Here is a 14484-nt window from a genome sequence, read left to right on the forward strand (position 1 = left end):
TATTGCTGAATGAAGTGGCTTAAAGAAGATTTTCCTTCAAGTACATTTGTAATTTTAAAACTCTGTTTTTCATAGTTGAAGGGATGTTCTTAGCATTTTAAGTGCATGCTCTAAATGTACAGGCTCCCAGAAATGACAGGTGCAAATCCAGATGGGGTTAACTCATAAAGTAGATAAACTATCCCCCGCACAGCTTATTTTGTGGGATTTGTAGGAACCAAAGTCAAGTCTTTACTTTGTTGACCTTTAAGATCAAAGATCAATTTTCCTAATAGATGGCAGACCTTTGCACAATTTCTGAAAAGTCACTGAAAACCTTTAACAACTGAGACACCAGATTATATGTCCCAGTTACCCTCAGAGGAATAAAGTTTATTAGTTGACATAAAAACACCAAGAGCAATATTTGCTTTCTTCCCCTATGGCAGCAACCTTTAGAAATGGTGACGCCATTATTATCGCACACATTTTTGAGTATCAAAATGTTCAAACACTGTGTATATAACCACACTTAGGAAACATAAGAAGTATGATATGCCCAAATTAGTAACAATAATAAGCTAACATTCTTTTAATACTTACATGGTACCAGCCATTGTAATTTAAATTGGATTATATTAATCCTTAAAATAACTGGGATGATTAGATATAATTAGTCCTCTTATTATAAGAGGTATAACTTGGATTTAAAAAATAAATAAATACCTTGCTCAAGTTTACTCAGCTGGTGAATCACTCAGAATTGAAATTCCTAAATTCTAATTCCAGAAATGTACAATAACCACTATTCTCTACCTCTTCTATGTATTTGCATTTTTTTAAAAAATACAAATACATAGTTTGAAGAGATGTGCTACTTTGGGCATAATATGCCAGTGTTACATTAATTTTATGAAATGTACACTTATCTTGGTACTTCCTTTGTTTTTCATTTTCATTAAAAAAGAAAAATAAACAATAAAATATTTATATTTTCACAAATTCTGTTGTAAAGAGATGAAAATGTTACGAAAACTGAATCCACAAGCACCCAGGAGAATTTATCATGCTATATACATATTTCATTTGAATGCTAAGTCATAATTAAAATAGTTTTGGAATTATGCTATGTAAAATTTAGATGTGTTTGATGTAAAGATGATTAAAATAATTTAATAAAAATCTGTCTCTACTGAGAGTTATATACTTAGCTGATGAATAGGAAATAAAATGTATGTGTTCTGTATATTTTGGGAAGTCTTTTGCAATAAAGTAGGAAACTTTAATATTTCAACCAGTAGAACCATTCTAAATGGATGAATCTATAGATGTCCCTGAATATTCTTTAATGATATGTTTCTACTTTATACTATTAAAGAATGTTTTAAAGTTAGAAAAATCCTTCTCCTCCCTTGTTGTATTTCTGATTATGTAACATAGATTCTTGCTCAGCTGACCATAGTTACATAAAGATCGGCAAGCAGTTCATGCAATGGGGCTTACCCTTAGGCAATGGGATTTGTAATTTGTCAACATATGTTTCTTCTCCCTTATCCTCTAAAAGGACAATTTTGAGTTTCATATGTTTTCTCAGAGGCTCTCCAGTAGGATTAAGACCCATCTGTTCATAGCCATAACCTGATAATAATCATTCAAGCTCTGTCTATTCTCAAAGCATTTGCACATCATTATTGTCTCTGCCTAGAATGCTCTTTCCCAAATTTGTCGGATATTTGGCTTCTTCTCACTCAGATTTTAGTTCAAATTTGCTTTCATCAATTCATTCCACATCCTCTAACATGGGCTCCTCCTCTCTTAACTACTGCCTCATTTATTCATTCATTTATATATGTATTCTGTCTTTTCCACCTCAACATAAGTATCTAAAGGGGGAGAATCTTGCTGCCTTATTTTCTTCAGTATGTCTATTGCCTAGAACATAAACTTGTACCAGGACCATTGCTCAATAATTATTAACTGATCAACTGGCAACACCAGAAGGGATAAGTGGAAGCCCCAACGGCATCAGATAACCCGAACACCAAAACAACACTGCAAAGACTCTGAGAATTAAACAGACATTGGAACAATTAGTCTTAAACATTTGGCCAGGACACATACAGTAAATTTAAACCAGTATGAGCTTGCTAAAATAAAAGATTTGACTAGGACCCAAAGTCTCTTCACATAATAGATAGAATGTTAAAGATATGATTAAAACCACCAAAAATCACCCATCATGAGAAGAACCAGGAACATATCAGTAAGAAAAGACAATCAAAAGACATCAAAACCAGAAGAATCAGATCCTGGAATTACCTGACAAGAGTTTAAAAGCAGCCATTATCAAAAAAATATTTCAATAAAAATTAAAAAATGCTCTGAAATTAAATGAAAAAATTGAAAGTCTCAACAAAGAAAGAGAAATTATAAAAAGAAAACAATGGTGATTATGCATTTTTATGTAGACCTGTTATACTTCAGGAAAACAACATAAGTAAAAACACACCAGCTATTTTTTGTGAATTTTGTTTTGATATTTCATAATTTCCTTAGAAAAGGGCTATAACTAATTATGTTTATAGTTCCCTCCACAATTTTTGTTTGGTTTGTTTGCTTTTTTACTGAACTAGAAGAACAAATTTTCTTCTAATTTAAATTGACAGCAGTGATGCCTAGATACTAGTTTTTATATATCCGTTTCAACAGATACTATTGTTTTCCCCTAATGTAAAGGTCATATAGCCTATTTTTCTAGCTAGTGTACTCCAGTTGGAGTTTAAGATTTCTGTTTATTAGCACATAGGTTTTTTCCAGTCACGAGGATATTTCTAACAAGAAATACGTCTTCAGTGGTATTGGGAACGATGCAATACGTCTTCAGTGGTATTGAACGATGTTCAATTCACCTATATTCTGATACATATTTTAAATCTGATAAAAGTGACATCTAGATAAGTTCTCATTTTTTTTTATGGTGGGAGAGAGGCTAAATGACTTTTTGCACCTTTCTCTTTTGAGGAGAAAGGGTGATTAACTGACTTCGATAGAGTTCTTGGAATATGTACTGATTGCCTTGTTCTTTGAGCATCAAACAAGAATATCGTTCATGAAAAGAGCAATTTTTGCCTACATAGCCAAATGCATGTGGATGCTACTGAATCTCTTGTTCCAGTTTTGAAGAAGTCAAAGTTTGACATTAAGACTAATTAAAGGGAATCCAGTTTAGAAACCATTTTGTGCTGCTTATATAAAATAAACACTCATGTTGAAATAAAGCAGATATTCTTATTCTCTGATGGTGTATTAATGCATATTTCCTATTTTTAGTACTATGCTATGGACTTGCAAACATAAAATTCATGAATGACAGTTGGAAAAACTTTGGGAATAATGATAAGGCCAAGTATTTAAAATATCGGTCAACGTGAGAACTATAGGGACGGATTTATAGTTCTTCAGTAGAGCATGGGTGCTGTTCTAAATTGTCTACTCTGATGGGATTTACTATTTATTACGGAAGCCACTTTCCTATATTTATCACTGCCTCAGTCCTGGCATGTGAAGAGGAAATGTAGTAAAAATAATAGAATAAGTTATCACATTTTAATTAGTCTTTCTCTATTTCCTGAGAGAAATGATAAAAAAAAATGATGAAAATTCAGAGTAATTTGATGCCATATAGAAAACATTACAAACTACTTGGAAATGATTATCATGAATCAGTAAACCACAAAAGAGGTCAAAGAAATCCGTATGTTCTATATCCCAATATATGCTAAATATATATCTAAAAAAATCTGAAAAGAGGTTCACTTTCCATTTATTTTTCTATCCTCTTTTTTCCTCCTCTTTTTACTTCTCTTCTTTAATGACTAGAGGCTAAAAAATAATCTCAATATTACTTGTCATTAATAATAAAAATGATATAAATATGCATGGGCAAGAAAGTTAACTGGTTTTGTTTTATGCTTTTTTTTTTTTTTTTGTCTTTTTGCCATTTCTTGGGCCACTTCTGCGGCATATGGAGGTTCCCAGGCTAGGGGTCTAAACAGAGCTGTAGCTGCTGGCCTACACCAGAGCCACAGCAACGTGGGATCCGAGCCACGTCTGCAACCTACACCACAGCTCACGGCAACGCCAGATCCTTAACCCACTGAGCAAGGCCAGGGATGGAACCTGCAACCTCATGGTTCCTAGTCGGATTCGTTAACCACTGCGCCACGACGGGAACTCCTGTTTTATGCTTTCTAATACAAGGTATATTTTGATTCTCTGAAATATGATTTAAAATTAGAAAGAAAACAAGTTCTCTACTCTTGAGTTTCTGGAGACACTGTTCTCTCTGCCAAAGATACTTCTTCCGCAAGTCTTCCCTAGATACACTTAAATTACAAAATGTAAGTCTTAATTTAATGTCAGTCCCTACTCTGTGCTTTTATAATCTCCTGTGTTTATTAGGTTGTATCTTTCTTCTCAGATCTACTTCCTGGCTTTCCTTTTTTAAAAATCTCCCAGTTGGGTTTCTCCGATAGAATTGCTAATGGAATCTTGGAGCAGGAGACGAGGTATTTCTCCCCTTCTTTCTCTCTGCTCTGGGAAATGTTTCTTCCAGTGAGCATGCCTCCTATAAGATCACAATTCTCACCAGGTGGCCCCAATTGTGGGCTCTTGCTCCATTGGTCCTTCCAACTCTAGGGTGATAGGAGCTTCCTGCTGTACTTATCTTTGATTCACAGTCCCATTTTGTCTTCTAGCCTTTGTAATATCTTTGTGTTAATTCCCCATTTTGAAGACCCACTCTTGAATTGGTATACAAAGGATTTGTTTTCCTAGCCAAAATCTGACTGATATTTATATTGCACTTTTCTTAGCTATAATACCAGTCTCACTTTTACATAATTATTTAATCTGTTCTCCCAGCTAGACTAAATTGCAGAAAAATAGAATCGTGTTGGTCTAGTTCCTTTTTATGTTTCCAGTCCTTAGCAAGAATGCTGGCTTATAGAATTCAGATAATATTTGTCAAAGGAAAAAAAAGAAATAAAGAATGAAAGAAAGGAGGAAAGAAGAAAGGAAGAAGGAAATTCTATTCTAGAATTTAACAATTCTAACAATTCATTTTATTCTAACAATTATATGTCATATTAATGAAAGTGGATTTGAATTGGTGTAATTCAGTTCAAAATTTCTTCCCTTTCAACAATCACATAATTGAGATAAGACATATGCATGTGAGTGACAGAGGAAAAGGGTAATCTTTCCTGTGTTTGATAAGCCCAAATTTGTGATTGAAGTAGAAAATGTAAGTGTATATCTGTATTAACTGATAAATATACATACATATTTTCTTGGAATGTATAAAACAATTTGCCTGATTTTAAAATGTGTATTTTTATTTTTAAAAGAAATGCTATATTTGACAATTCTTTATTTTACTGTCCGAGAAAGCTCAAAGCCAGGTATGTCTTGGATCACTCAGCATCTGCTAAAAATCTCATTTTCTGCTGCCTTTACTGTACAGCAGAGGCTGGGAGATTCTCAGCTACATCTGTATTTCCCAGAATCCCTTGTCATAGGCTTCCAAGGCCTTGCACAAAATCTGAATCAGGATCTGAGTTCAATGAGAATAGAGGTGCAGATCTAGCCCATCTTGCAGTTGCAAAGTGACTGCAAGTCAAGGTTGCTGGGTTAACATCTGATCATCAGGTAATTTATTATAACCTGGAATTAAAAATAGAGTCAGCACCTTTCTCACTCTGGTAGAGATAGCAGTTCCCTATCTGAGCCTCTTCTGGAATAAGATCTGGAAGTTAAACCTGGAACCTGCTGCTCCATCCCTACCAGCCATTTTTATACCCCAGATTCCTAAACTAAATTGATTAGATTTAAAATGGCTAGTGTTTTCTGTTACCCAGAATCCTGAACCCTGTTGGGACAGGATCCGTTTACATTATTATGTCTATATCATAGTATACAACTCAACAACAAAAAACAAACAAACAAACAAAAAAACCCACACAAACAACCCAATTAAAAAAATGGGCAGGGAACTGAATAGGCATTTCCCCAAGGAACATGCTGTCAATGCTGATGCTGCTGATGGCCAAAGGGTACATGCAAAGTACTCAACATAGTTAATTATCAGGGAAATGCAAATCAAAACAATAATGAGATATCACCTTACACCTCTTAGAATGGCTATCATCAAAAAGAACACAAATAACAAACTGTTGGTGAGAATGTAAATTGGTCCAGCCACTGTGGAAAGCAGTATAGAGGTTTCTCAAAAAATTAAAAATAGATTACCATATTACCCAGCAATTCTACTGTTGAGCATATATCCAAAAAAAAAAAAAAAAAAACACAAAACCACAAACAAAAAAAACTCACACTAATTTCAAAAGATACATGAACCTCAATGTTCATAGCAGCATTATTTACAGTCACCGTGATATGGGAGCAACCTAAGTGTTCATCAACAGATGAATGGATAAAGAAGATGTGGTGTTGATATATACAATAAAACTCTACTCAGTCATTAAAAAATGAAATTTTGGCATTTACAGCAACATAAATGAAATTGGAGGGCACTATGCTAAGTGAAATAACTCAGATAAAGATGAATACTACCTGGTATCACTTATGTGTGGAATCTAAAAAATACAGGAAACCAATGAACATGACAAAAAGAAGCAGACTCACAAAACAAACTAATGGTTATCAATGGAGAGATGGGGGTGGGGAGGGGCACTATAGGGGTAGGGAATTACTAGGTAAAATTACTATGTATAAAATAAGCTACAAGGATATATTGTGTAACAAGGGAAATACAGCCAATATTTTATAATAACTATAAATGTAATATAACCTTTAAAAATATAAATCATTATATCATACACCTGTAACATAATATTGTACCTCAACTATATTTCAATAAAGAGTTCATATGCACATTTCATATAAAGACAATGAAGGTATATTTGAAAGCGATCTAAACATAGGGACCAAATTTTATTTAGTAAAATCTGAGATGCTGGTGGAGGAGACACTCATTCATCAGATTCAAGAGGTGGACACTCACCGGACTGGACTTTAAGAAAACAGTGGTGGTGAGGAGAATCAGACATGATCCTTATTGTTGTCATGCTTCCGTTTAGAAAAGAATATATATGTATATAAAATAAAATATATACACACACATGTGTATTCAAACTTAGAGGATTTTTAATCATAGAAAATCATGTAATGAAGTGTAAAATTGCAATTAATAACGTATGAGGGGAATTTAGTTTGCTTTGAGAATGTTTAATGGAATGGGTTTGACCAAAAACTAGTACTTTAAGAATAAATATTCTTAAGCGGATATGAAGGCATAATTTGGTTTTAACTAGAGAACATCAGGGAATGAGCAGAAGGAATGCCAAGCAGAGTCAGCATCTATACATCAACAAGAACGTGATATGCTCTGGGAGGTGAGGTTAAATCATTATTAGAGCACAGGAAACAGGGGGACCTGGGTGAAGATGAGACTAGAGAGACGAGACCAGGTAAAGTTTAGGTGACATATAGTCATAGTGGTCTTCCTAATAATTTGTGTCCTTTTCTAAGAGCAATGGAGAAGAGAAAAATCAAGAAAGGCATGTCCCTGTGTATGTACTATACAATACAAGAAAAAGAGTAGTAGTTTTAAGAGTTGCTTTACAGGTAAGTATTATTGGAAAGGGGTCATGGGGAGTATATTTATTCCAAGCATACTGGGGCAAAATGACCAAAAGTTTCTTTTACTTTTTGTCTTGATTTGCTCTGTTCTGCCTTAACCATCTTGTTCTTTTAGTTTTGCTGTTGTTGTTTTATTTAAATATACTTTCCTAAATTGGCTTTTCCTGTCACTAGCCTCCATATCACTATCTGCTGAATGCTCATTTTTGAATCAAATATTTATTTTATCTTTTTAATTTTTTATCTATTTAATTTATTTATCTATTGCTTTTTAAGGCCACACCCGCGGCATATGGAAGTTCCCTGCTTAGGGGTCAAATCGGAGCTATAGCTACCAGCCTACACCACAGCCACAGCAACATGAGATCTGAGCCTCGTCTGTGACCTACACCACAGCTCATGGCAATGCCAGATCCTTAACCCATTGAATGAGACCAGGGTTTGAACTCACATTCTCATGGATACTAGTTGGACTCCTTACCACTGAGCCACAACAGGAACTTCCTCAAACATTTATTTCATACTTACTCTTATCTATCTTTTTCATTGTTTTAATTTGTTTCTATGTCCTAGTTTTTTCCTTAATGATATTTCGTATTTGTTTTATTCTTTTTACTCTGTTGACAACAATAAAAAAAAATTGAGAAAGCTTTGGTGGTCTGCAGATCAGTTGATGGGAAAGATTTTCAGAGATAAGGAAAACAGATTCTCTAAATTTAATAATTACTTGGTCATTTTTGATATATAAATCATCATGGAGCATGGATATATGGATAATGTAGCATTTTAGATGTTTTAACTAGTGACTGATTTTATGTTATAACCCATGGTAGTCTCCCCATTACTATAAAATATAGATCCTAGTATTTGTTTTACTGTAGCTTTCCTATACCTTCTCTGAAACCTTTTAAACAGATTTTAGGTTTGTGTAAATCTTTTTTAGTCCTTGGTCGATTCAGAAGAATATCAGTCCCATCTTAAGCAGAATGTAATTCAGTGAATCATATATGAGGGTTCTGTATATTACTTCAAAATCCAATGTAGTTAAAAAACAACAAAAACAAAAACCCCAAACCAATGTCATTTCCATAGAAAGCTCAATTGAAAACAAAAGTGTGAACCTGATATAGACTAGTGCATTTCTTTCACAAAGCAAACTAATAAAGTAGCTTTGAGAATACTTTTTTCCTGCTTCTCTTTGAACAGCTATAACATCCAATATTCTGAAGCTTATCAAAAATTTACCCATTTCAAATGAGGGGGAAGTCCTACTGTTCTTTCTTGAAACAATTCAGAATAAATGTTAATTTTACACAATTGATGCCAGTTCTTTTTAAAGTTATCGAATTGTTCACTGTTAAAAACAAAAACAATGATTTTAAAAAGGATAAAAATGTTAAAAGTTTGAGAGAAGTAGAAAGTGTAAAATAATTGACACCGTAAAATGGTAAATTTCAGAAAATCAGCAACTTAGGTAACCTGACAGCTGTGTGTTGTAAAAATCCAAATCTATCTTTCTACACAAGAAACTGATTTACAGCTTTCCCTGAAGCTAATGCTTGTTTCCATAGAAATATCCCTAGTTTCTTCATAGACTTATGATTTTCTTAAGGACTTTAAACCTATTGTGCTCTTAGTTTAAGAAAAAATACGAGTGACCTTTACATGCAATGATCCAGTACCATTTTTAGCTTTTAAACAAATTAATGAAAATATCACATATAAGCACAGTGTGCCTCCTATTATATAACTTTTCATAAAGTCTAACCTTCAATTTAAATTGATTTTCAAGTGCATGTAATTGTTAAAAATAAAGAACTTCAGATATAGTGAAATTTAGGACATAATTTCAGAGAAACTAGAATAAGAACAAGTTGAATTTTTTCATACCTTGTCTACAATCTAAGACAAAAATGAAAATAATACTAATTTAAGATAGATGATTCACATAATGGTATTACAATAATATATATTTAATTATTTATATATTAATATAAATGTATTGACTAACAGTTTATCATTATTTAAAATATATTTGGCTTTACATAGTATATTAAGAATAAAATTAATATTAAAAGTTGTGTGCTCAAAACCCAAGTTATAAGCACAGAGATTTTAAATAAAATTTCTGAAAAATATTAACTTTCAAAGCACAAGAGAATTCTCATTGCTTATATACATCAACAGAAATAGTACCCACTTAGTAAATTTATGCCAGGGGAATTTTTTTGTTGTTTTGGTTTTATTATCTAGCTCGCATTGGTATAACATTGATATAAGCAATTTCTTTTGAAATTACCTTTTTTGCTTACAATAACTTTGATCAGTTGGGTTGAAAATTGAAAACTAAAGATCCAGTGGTCTCTAGGTGTTACTTTGCATAAAACACGAGGTGATAGACTGTATTTCCTGGTGGACATATAGTCTAATTATTTGTGACTTTTCTATATATATGTATTTTTTTATTTATTTATTTTCCACTGTACAGCATGGGGGCCAAGGTACACTTACATGAATACATTTTTTTTCCACCCTTTGTTCTGTTGCAATATAAGTATCTAGACAGAGTTCTCAATGCTACTCAGCAGAATCTCATTGTAAATCCATTCCAAGTTGTATCCAATAACCCTAAGTTCCCAATCCCTCCCACTACCTCTCTCTCTGCCCAGGAGGCTACAAGTCTGTTCTCCAAGACCATGATTTTATTTTCTGTGGAAATGTTTATTTATGCTGTATATTAGATTCTGGTTATAAGTGATATCATATGGTATTTGTCTTTGTCTTTCTGACATTTCACTCAGTATGAGAGTCTCTAGTTCCATCCATATTGCTGCAAATGGCATTATATCATTCTTTTTTATGGCTGAGTAGTATTCCATTGTGTATATATAGCACATCTTCCTAATCCAATCATTAATTTACCAATGTCAATACAATTAGAGTTATATTAGTTTTTTTCAGAGTTGCTGTCTTTTTACATTATCTTTGCTCTTCAATTAATTTATTTATTTTTATATTTTATTTTATATTTTTGCCTTTTTCTAGGGCTGTACTAGTGGCATATGGAGGTTCCCAGGCTAGGGCTCTAATTTGAGCTGCAGCTGCTGGCCTACGCCACAGCCACAGCAACCCTGGATCTGAGCCACGACTGCAAACTACACCACAGCTCACAGCAAACAACAGATCCTTAACCCACTGAGTGAGGCCAGGGATTGAACCTGAAACCTCATGGTTCCTAGTCAGATTCATTAACCACTGAGCCACAATGGGAACTCCCTTCAGTTTATTTTGAAAAATTTTATACTTCAGGAAGTTTGTAATAGATTATATAATAAATGACATATATACTCTTCTCTTATATCCATCAGTTTTTAATAATTTTCCTCTTACTTGCATTCTCACTTCCTCTGTGTGTGTGTGTGTAGGGTAGGTGTACATCTGCGTCTGTATGTATGTATGTGTATGTACTTGAGAGTTAGTTTCATACATCAAGATTTTTCACTCTTAAATACTGTGGCATATATTGCCTAAAAAGAAAATATCTTGCAATACATTCTTTATATTCAATAAATTTAACACTGATGCAATATTTTATATAATAAGGGGTCCATACTCAAATTTATGCATTTGTCTTAATAGTATCTTTTATAACTGCATTATTTTTACTGTCTTTAATGATAAAGAATCTAATAAGCACCATATCTTCTTTCGGTTGCCGTGTTTCATTGGTTTTTTTGATCTAGATTTCACCAGGCTTTTCTTGTTCTAAACATTTCATGAAATGGACATTTTCCTAGGGTCCAAGACAGATTTTTCTTTTCTTTTCTCTAAACTTCTTTCCATTTAAATATCTGATTGTTTCCTCATTATTAGACTCAAGTTAAACATTTTGGCAAGAATGCTGCATTCATGATGTGGTTTCTTGGTCTATCATCTCAGTGACCTGTGCTATAATTTTGTTCCTTTTTTAGGTGAGGTTAAATTTAGTTGAGGAGGTGTCCACCTCTGCCCCCGATCTTCTTATTTTGCTCTAATAGGGTAGCCATTTCCTCAAATTTAATCTTGATTTTTTATCAGTTTAATATTAAAGTCCCAGCATCCATCTAATAGCTCTTCCAATTCCAAATTGTGAGGTTCTAGTATGCTCTAAATCCCAGTCTTACTCTGTTATAATCCTCAAAATTTGTTTAGTAAAGATAAATATCCTCAGTTAATCCAAACAGCCAGAACAATCTTGAGAAAGAATAGAGCTGGAAGAATCACATGCCTTGATTTCAGACAATAATGCAAAGTTACAGTAATCAAAATGTATGGTACCAGCACAATAACAGATGCATACAGCAATGGAACAGAATATAGAGACTAGAAATAAACCTACACAGTCATGGACAATTAATCTATGATAAAGGAGACAGTAATATACAATGAAGAAAAGACAGTCTCTGCAATGAGTAATGCTGGGAAAACCAGGCATCTACATGCAAAAGAATGAAATTAGAACATCCTTTAATACTATGTACAAAAATAAAATCAAAATGGATTAAAGACCTAAATGTAAGATCAAAATACTATAAAACTCCTAGAGTACAACATGGACCGGTTACTCTTTGACATAAATTTCAACAGTGTATTTTTTGGATCTGTCACCTAAAACTAAGGAAACAAACCAAAAACAAATAGGGCCTAATTAACCTTAAAAACTTTTGCACAACAAAGGAAAACTTTTGCCCAACAAAATGAAAAGACAGACTTCGAATGGGAGAAGATATTTGCAAATGATATGATTGATAAAGAGTTAATATCCAACATACTTAAATAGCTCATACAACTCAATATCATCCCCCCACACACACAACCTTGATTTAAAAATGGGTGGAAGTACTGAATTGACAACAGGCACATGAAAAGATGCTCAATATCGCTAATAATCAGGGAAATGCAAATCAAAACCACAATGAGATGACAACTCACACCTGTTAGGATGGCTATCATCAAACACAACACAAATAACAAATGTTGGCAAGGATGTGGAGAAAAGAGAACGCTTGCACACTCTTTTTTTTGTCTTTTTGCCATTTCTTGGGCCACTCCCGCTGCATATGGAGGTTCCCAGGCTAGGGGTCAAATCGGAGCTATAGACACTGGCCTACCCCAGAGCCACAGCAACGTGGGATCCGAGCTGTGTCTGTGACCTACACCACAGTTCATGACAACGCCAGATCCCTAACCCACTGAGCAAGGGCAGGGTTTGAACCCGCAACCTCATGGTTCCTGGTCAGATTCGTTAACCACTGCACCACGATGGGAACTCCGAGAACCCTTGTATACTCTTGATGGGAATGTAAATAGGTGTAGCCACTGTGGAAAACAGAATGGAGAGTTCTCAAAAAAATTAAAAACAGAACTATCACATGACCCAGCAATTCCACTCTTGACTATGAATCAAAAAACCTCAAAACACTACTTTGAAAAGATACATGTACCCCAATGTTCATAGCAGCATTATTTATAATTGCCAAGGTACAGAAGCAACCTAAGTGCCCATCAACAGATGAATGGATAAAGAAGATGTGGTATCTGTCTATACAATGGAATACTACTCAGTCATAAAAAGAATGAAATTTTGCCATTTGCAGCAACATGAATAGGATTGGAGGGCATTATGCTAGGTGAAGTAAGTCAGACAGAGAAAGACAATTACTGTGTGACATCAGTTATATGTGGAATCCAAAAAAATACAACAAACTAGTGAATATAAAAAAAAAAAGAAACAGACTCACAGATAAAACAAACTAATGGTTATCAGTGGGGAAAAGAGGGTGGGGAGGAACAATATATGAGGAAAGGACAAAAAAGTGTTATTATGGAGTTATATGAAGTCCTATGTAAGAGACTTTTGAAAATTATACTATAAAATTTATCTAAAATTGCACTGTAGAATTTAAAGAAGCTTTCATTTAATTAAAATATATTTTTAAAATCTATCAATTAAGTATAGACTGAAGAATCTGAGGAATATGGGTTTTGCCAATGATATAATTTCCACTCCAAACTAAAATATTTTTGAATGAAAAAAATACCACTAATAATTACCAGAGCAGATCCTAATATACAAATATCTGTATCTGCTAGAGTATTGAATCCAATTTACTCAAGACAACAGAGCTTTCCCAATAAGTGATTGAAAATCTTATCGAATCATTAGGTGGCCTGGATAAGCAGTGTCTAGATTGAGCTTTCAGGATTGGTACTGGTACTCAAAGCTCCAAAGTGGGAGGGAGGAAGCAATGAGAGCCATTGCTTCTTTGTGATCAGGAAGCTGCCATTGCTTCTACCAGATCAGTGCTGCATTGCTCCTGTAACAGTTGGTATTCCACACCAATCACCAGGATGCCTTGTACTCTGACTCTGGACATCCATAGAGCTGTTAAGTACTGAACTCTTGGATTTTGCTAATACCTCTAAAAAATTAAAAAGTCCATGTGACTGCTTGCCAAGAAAAATGAAAAGAGCAGAAACAAAAAAGCAGTATAAATAGCAGATACATTTGGCTTTCACCATCAGGAATCCTGAAATAAAGTTTACCCTCCAGCATTTCCCTGTGGAATCATCCTGAAGCTACTCTTGGGAACACAGCTAATGTTGCACATTTGTTTGGCTGCTTCTTCTATGTCCTCCTTTCCCAACTCCCAGCAGCCCTCTTCTGGAAGCACTTCCTTAATTAGATACTTGCCACCTCAGGAAAATCTTGTCTAAAAAATGACCTTCCTGAAGGGCACTTCT

This window comes from Sus scrofa, chromosome 4, assembly GCF_054392235.1.
Source record: "Sus scrofa isolate SSC_HxYL_T2T_F1_AM1 chromosome 4, Sscrofa_HxYL_maternal_Yorkshire_Landrace_v2.0, whole genome shotgun sequence".
Taxonomy (NCBI): domain Eukaryota; kingdom Metazoa; phylum Chordata; class Mammalia; order Artiodactyla; family Suidae; genus Sus; species Sus scrofa.